Genomic DNA, 7,696 nt, shown 5'->3' with positions numbered 1-7,696 from the left:
CGGGACGGTAAGGCCCCCGCCTCCGTTAAAAGTTCTCTCTATCAAACCTCTTGAGGAAAAAAACAAAAAAAAAAAAAAAAAAACAAACAAACAAAACAAATCACAAATATTAAAATAGAATATGAACTTTTCCCTTCAAAAATTCACCTGTTACTAAAATTTCCAGCAAATTCGCGCGAAAAAAAAACAAACTAGGTATTTTGTTCGCTTCAAAGGCATCGCGCGAGTTCGCGCGAAAACATGCGACTAGTGTAACCGCTTTCATTAGAACTAATGTGTTTGAAAAAGTCGCGCGAATTCGCCCCAAATCGCGTCGCGTGAAATCGCGTACAGTGTAACCGCAGCCTTTTCCTCTAAAAATTCCAAATCAATCTAAATAAGATCTTCATAGCTAGATCAAAAAGTAGGTACTTTTGCGAAATCTGAGAATGTACATAAGTGTTGCACAGGTAAGTTAAGTATAACTTTCACGAAAGTCAATTTATGATAAGGTTAACGAGTTATACCCACCTATTGAGATTTTTCTTTTTAAAATGGAAATAATGATTTGGAAAATCGTTGTGTGATCATCACACTACTTTCTATTACCCATGATAGAGCTTTCCCCTATTCGATTGTCTTCCTTCTATTCGATTTCGGGACGATAAGACCTCAGCAGTTACAGTTCCCCTCTATCAAAAACAGACATACAAAGAAGAAGAGGAAGAATTAGAGAGTACTAAAGTTAAGCAACATTGTCTTCGGTTATTAACAAGACGGGTGACCGATTTTTACAAAATCGTTACAGCTTGCAAAAATTCATCGCGCTCTACCTCAAATGGTCTCAAGATTTGTTTGATATCTTGAGACCTTTTTTTAAGATGGAAAACACTAATCTTGAAAAAAAAAAAAAAAATGCAAGTACCTATACCCTGTACAGGTAATAGAAAGTAAATACATAGAAATTAACAACCGTCACAGTTTCAAGCAACAAACAAGGTACACATGCATAAATTCTTCAGCTTATCAGCAAATTCTGCCATTCTATTTATTGTATTGAGTTCTTAACTATTAACAAAAAGCCCACTTAGAGGCTTAGGTGTAGGGCAAACAGCCCTAAAGGAGGGGTTAACTTCTACGGATCTAGCTTATCTCCATACACAAAAAGCCCACTCTGAGAGTTAGGTGTAGGGGTAACTGCCCCAAAAGATGGGTTAAGCTTATACGAATCTACGAACTTGACAGTTTTACATTTGGTTCAGCATAATTTAGATGTTTGTTGTTCCGCTATAACTCGCGATTGCCTGGTCCGATTTTGATGAAATCAGGTACATGAGATTCAAACATGTACGTCGACCCTTGAAATTCTGTAATGTAATGGAAAGTTGTGTGATGTTCACTCCAGATTTTTTTTTTTTTTTTTTTTTTTTTTTTGCCAAAGAACTCGATGACCTGCTCATAAGTAGGACTGAACTGGAGTTGGCTGAGCAAGGAGCTGTTGGCCATGTCTAGTTTTAATCTGGAACAGAATGTTTTAAGAGGTATTCTTTGACATCAGGCAGAAATAGAACCGTGCACCATTGAGCGCCCGATATTGAAACGAAAATGATAACTGATACACCCCACTTGGAGGCGATGACATCACTTCAATTGTCCCGAGCAAGGCTCCCGAGCAGGCAACGCATTAATGTGTTTGTGCGCATATGTTTCTGCGCAGTTCTTTCTGCTCCTCCGCTAGGGCGCTTGCATAGTGGCCCTACCTAACGGACGATTTAAATAGCAGGTTCTCAAATGTAAAATTAAAATAAATTACGGTTTAGAATGGCCATTGGCCATACATCAATATGTGACCTGAAAGAGAGAAAGAGAGAGAGGGAGAGAGAGAGAATATAAGGTCGGTAATGTTAAAGGTGTGTAAATTCCTCTGGAGAGATCATTAGTTTCTCTCTCTCTCTCTCTCTCTCTCTCTCTCTCTCTCTCTCTCTCTCTCCCCCATCTCTCTCTCTCTCTTTCACACCTACTAGGTAGTCTCTCACCTTTTCTCTCTCCTTCTTTCTCTCTCTCTCTTTTCTCCTACATTCTCTTTCTACCTCTCTTTCTTTCTCTCTCCCCTATACTATAGGGTCATCTATCTTAATCATGATCAGGATGGAAAGTATCCAAACTCCCCCAGGTACCCAAAATATCCAACACTATATTCTTAAGTATATAGATAAGTAAATAAATAATTATATAGATGTATAAATGGGTAATAATATGTATATAGATAGGTAATAATAATAATAATAATTATGTTTGTATTGTATACAGTTGAACCTGGATATAAGAGAATCCAGGGGACCGACCTTTTTTTCTCTTATATCCAGGTAGGGAGCTGTTGGCCATGTCTAGTTTTAATCTGGAACAGAATTTTTTAAGAGATATTCTTTGACATCAGGCAGAAATAGAACCGTGCACCATTGGGCGCCCGATATTGAAACGAAAATGATAACTGATAAACTGATACACCTCACTTGGAAATTCTTTGGAAATCCCAAGTTGGAAATTCCAAGTGAACAGTATCAGTTATCATTTTCACTTCAATATTTCATGGAACTTCACAAAGTTACTGAGTCCTCCATCAATTTTTCAAGAGGTTTGATAGAGGGAACTCTAACGAATGAGGTCTTATCGTACTGAAATCGAAGAGAGAGGGAAGACAGGAAACCGGGCCCTACTTCCTAGCCCTACCAATGCTTACCAACTAAAACCTCCAATGCGTCAGACCACACAGTATAGGAAACAGATCACTCCGGAAATATGCAAGTACTGCTTCAGGAGTGATAATAATAATAGTGCTTATTTATACTGCTCGCATAGGACTGAAAAGTCCCTTTACTCCAGCAGTAGGCTACTACTATTATTGTCCTAGGTTATCCAGTTTCTCTTATCGAAGTTCAGCATGGTGATTTTCTCTTCTATCCAGGTTTGACTGCATAATAATATTTTAGCACCGCAAGCCCAGTGGTAACGCCCTTGCTTGGCATGCAGAAGGTCCCGTGTTCGAATCCCAAAATCGACAAAAATTCGCACTCGTTTTTCGAATGCAAATATTTCAACCTGGTTGCTTTCTGGTGTTCTCGTGTTGACCCAGCACCTAAATGAGAAGTATTGTGTCTCTTCTCACCCATCTGTTGAGAGGAATACTACGGGATGGGCATGCTACGACACAGACCACTCGAGTCTAAACATTATGTAACAGTTGTTTCATAAAAAAAATACTCTTTCTTAATGTTGTCTGTACGTATTTATGTACATACAAACATAGATTATTTATTTATCATGTATTCTATTATGTATTACATATATGTACTTGTTATGTATTCTATTTTGTATAGGTACTTACAGAAGATATTTTCCTGAAAACTACCAAATTGAAAACCCATGTGGGATTATTGGAGGATTATTCTCTCCCTCTCTCTCTCTGTCTCCCTCTTGCTCTCTCTCTTTCTCTTTTGCTCTTTCTCTCTCAATTCTTTCATCTATCTGTCTCTCTCTCTCTCATTCCTCCTCTCTATGTCTATTTCTCTCACCCTAAACCTTTCTTTCAATTCCCTCTAATTCTCCTTTCTCTCTCTTTCTCGCTCTCTCTCTCTCCCTCTCTGTCTCTCTCTCTCTCCCTCTCTGTCTCGCTCTCTCTCTATCTCTCTCTTTCTCTCTCTATACAACCACATAATTACGGATTAGGGTCAATGGTGAAAGCAAACATTGCAGCTCTGCAGAACTTGCAGGAGTGTGGATTGGAAAATACACACAATATACAGGGTGTCCCCGAATTCATGCTTGAACTGCTTGTTTTTCTCGGAGCCTGTTTGAAATTACGAAAAAGATCTTGCCAAAATATCCGCATCAAAAACCAAATAATTATCTACATACGTGTGTGTGTGTTTTTTTTTTTTTAATTTCAACAGCCTCTGGTGGACAGATTTCGATCGTTTTTTGGCGGTTTTCAGCTATAGCGACAAAACGGTTGTAAAAGAACACTCAAATAAGCATCATTCAATAGGATAAGGAAAGTCGTGTGATGTTCACACCAGATTTTATCTCTACTTTTTCCTCTTCCCCTTCACCTGCTTCTTCTTATTATTATTATTCTTCTTCTTCTCTCTCTTCATCATGTTACACTATTTCCATCTTTCGTTTTCTCTTTCCAATTTTCAATTTATCCTCCCTCTCCCCCCTCTCTCTCCGATTCTCTATTTATCTCTCTCTCTCTCTCTCTCTCTCTCTTTCTGTTTCTCTTTCCTTCTTCTTCCTTGTCTATCTTTCTTTGTCTAGTGAGTCTATTTCCGTGTATTGTTTTCTTATTCCAATCAGGCTCTCTTACTCTCTCTCTCTCTCTTTCACTGTCTTTCTCTTTCTTTCTCTCTCTTCTCTAGTGGTAGGAATTAATCTTCATTAAGAGCGTATACATCTTCGTCTTCTTCTCCTTCTACTTCTTCTCCATCTTCTTCTTCTCCTTCTTCGTCAATCTTTGTGCCTTCTTAGTAATCTCAAGTTTCCCCCTCTCTTTCTCTCTCTATCTCTTATTCGCAAAATTTAGGATTGTTTCTCTAGCTGCCTCTCTCGTAGGTGTATCTCTCTCTCTCTCTCTCTCTCTCTCTCTCTCTCTCTTTCTCTCTCTTGCCTCGGGATGAACTAGCGGAAATCCGGAGCGAAGGGACGGGTTTCGGCTAGTAATAAAATAAAAATTAAACGTCAATGTTGAAAATATGCCATCACATTATTCTTCTCTTTCTCTCTCTCTATTTCTCTCTTTCCCTTTCTCACTTTCCATTTTCATATCTCTCTTTTCATTTGTTTTTCTCTTTCCTCTTTATTCCTATTTCACTTTCTCTCTTCATATTATATTCCCTCTCCGTTCTCTTTTTTCTCTCTCTCTATCGCCATTACACTACATATCAGCAGTCAACTACTTTCTCTATCTCTGTGTGTGTCTCTCTCTGTCTCTCTTTCTCTCTCTCTCTCTCTCTCTCTCTCTCTCTCTCTCTCTCTCTCTCTCTCTCGTCTGAACTGAAGTCTGAAACATACTCTAGGCAGAAATATACATCCAAGCTATGAAAAACAGAAAATCCTGAATAACGCCTCTGTTGAAAATCGGACCCGACCAAATAGGTTTTTCTGGTAGCCCTTTAGGTCCTGCATCAACCCTCAAGCGTTGTACAGTCGTTCGCGGGACACCCTGTATAGCGTAGTTGGATCTTGAAATTAAGGTACAATACCTACAGACTTTTGGGGGTGGTTTGAGTCCTGTCTGGGCATAAAATTTAGCTCACTGAGGTTCTAAACTCTAAAGTCTGCACATAACTAGGACTTTTTTCTTCATGTGCCAATAACTGGTACACATACCCTATCTTACCCACTTACCTATCTTGGACCTATTCATTGTATGCTCAAAAGCCTGTAGTCCTGAACCTACATGCTCTACTTTCCACTAAATCCAGTTTCTCTTATACGAGTATGTCGAGCTTCAGCATGGTGGTTTTCTCTTATATCCAGGTTTGACTGCATAATAATATTTTAGCACCGCAAGCCCAGTGGTAACGCGCTTGCTTGCCATGCAGAAGGTCCCGTGTTCGAATCCCACCATCGACAAAAAAATTTTGTACTCGTTTTTCGATTGCAAATATTTCAACCTGGTTGCTTTCTGGTGTTCTCGTGTTGACTCAGTACCTAAATGGGAAGTATTGTGTCTCTTCTCGCCCATCTGACGAGAGGCATACTACGGGATGGGCATGCTACGACACAGACCACTCGAGTCTAAACATAATGTAACAGTTGTTTTATTGCTACGAAATACAAAAAGGCGGTGAAATACTCTTTCTTAATGTTGTCTGTACGTATTTATGTATATACATAGATTATTTATTTATCATGTATTCTATTATGTATTACATATGTACTTGTTATGTATTCTATTTTGTATAGGTACTTACAGAAGATATTTTCCTGAAAACTACCAAATTGAAAACCCATGTGGGATTATTGGAGGATTATTCTCTCCCTCTCTCTCTCTCTCTGTCTCCCTCTTGCTCTCTCTCTCTTTCTCTTTTGCTCTTTCTCTCTCAATTCTTTCATCTATCTGTCTCTCTCTCTCATTCCTCCTCTCTATGTCTATTTCTCTCACCCTAAACCTTTCTTTCAATTCCCTCTAATTCTCCTTTCTCTCTCTTTCTCGCTCTCTCTCTCTCTCCCTCTCTGTCTCTGTCTCTCTCTCTCTCCCTCTCTCTCTCTCGCTCGCTCTCTATCTCTCTCTTTCTCTCTCTATACAACCACATAATTACGGATTAGGGTCAATGGTGAAAGCAAACATTGCAGTTCTGCATCAGAACTTGCAGGAGTGTGGATTGGAAAATACACACAATATACAGGGTGTCCCAGAATTCATGCTTGAACTTCTTGTTTTTTCTCGGAGCCTGTTTGAAATTTATTGCGAAAAAGATCTTGCCTAAATATCCGCATCAAAAACCAAATAATTATCTACATACGTATGTGTGTGTGTGTGTGTGTGTGTGTGTGTTTTTTTTTAATTTCAAACAGCCTCTGATCGAAAAAAAAAACAGTTTAAGGATATAAATACTGGGACACCCTGTATAGAATACATACAGAAACCTATATACAAAATACAAACAAATATAAAATACATATAGGTATCTATGTATACAAAGCAGAACACACACAATCCTAGATGAAGTTCAAGCTTTAAATGAACCAGGCTAGAGAGAGAAAATGAAAGAGAGAGAGAGAAAGAGAGAGAGAGAAAGAAAGAGAGAGAGAGTAAGAGAGAGAGAGAAAGAGAGAGAGAGAGAGAGAGATGAAATGTAGCAGTAATGAAAGAAAGAAAAGAGAATGAAAGCGAGGAGGGAAGAGAGAGAGATAGAAAGAGGGAGAGACGGAGTGTGTGAGAGGGAGAGAAGATTAAGAAGAGAGACGGTAGAAGGAGTAGTAATGGAAGAAAGAGATGGAGAGAGAGAGAAAAAACACGGGAAATGGGAATAGGAATTGAGAGAGAAAAAGAGAAAGGGAGAGAGAGAGAGATGGAGAGAGAGAGAGAAAGAAGTACAGAGAGAGAAAGACAGAGAGAGAGAGAGGGAAAGAGAGAGAAAGAAGGATACAGAGAGAAAGAGAGAGAGAGAGAGAGAAAGAAGGATAAATGATTATAATATTATAAAGGTAGGTTGTAACTTGAGATCTGAGCTACCTTGCTAAAAATGTTAACGAATTAGGTAGGTAGGTATCTCACTGCAAAAAAAGAAGTTAGTAGTAGATATCTCTACTAAACCAAGCTGGGCCCGTCCCTCCGGGAATTTTCTAGCCCGTAGTTTATTCGATCGTGATTAGAGAAAATCAGTACCTATGTACCTACCTAATTTGTTTCATATTCGGTTTATTATCATTCTTGATTTGATTTTTTGATTTTAATTTCATGTAATGATTTAAAATCAAGACTAGAGCCCGTTCTCCCTTTATTCCCAATATAATGTTTAAGTCACCCATCCATTTATTGGCCTTCCTCGGCGTAGCTTAACATAGGTAACGCTAAAACCGGTCTTAAATGATCGACTGAAGTGTTATCTAAAACTTTCTCGCTTTGAGTTCATAGGTCGTCGCGAAAAATTTCGCTCATTTGTGTAAGAAAATGTGAAAAAAATCCCCCAAAAACCAGTTTTTTTTTTTT

The sequence above is a fragment of the Diaphorina citri genome, unplaced genomic scaffold (genome assembly GCF_000475195.1).
Source record: "Diaphorina citri unplaced genomic scaffold, Diaci psyllid genome assembly version 1.1 scaffold1186, whole genome shotgun sequence".
NCBI classification, from domain to species: domain Eukaryota; kingdom Metazoa; phylum Arthropoda; class Insecta; order Hemiptera; family Psyllidae; genus Diaphorina; species Diaphorina citri.
Note: the sequence above shows the minus strand (reverse complement) of the source record.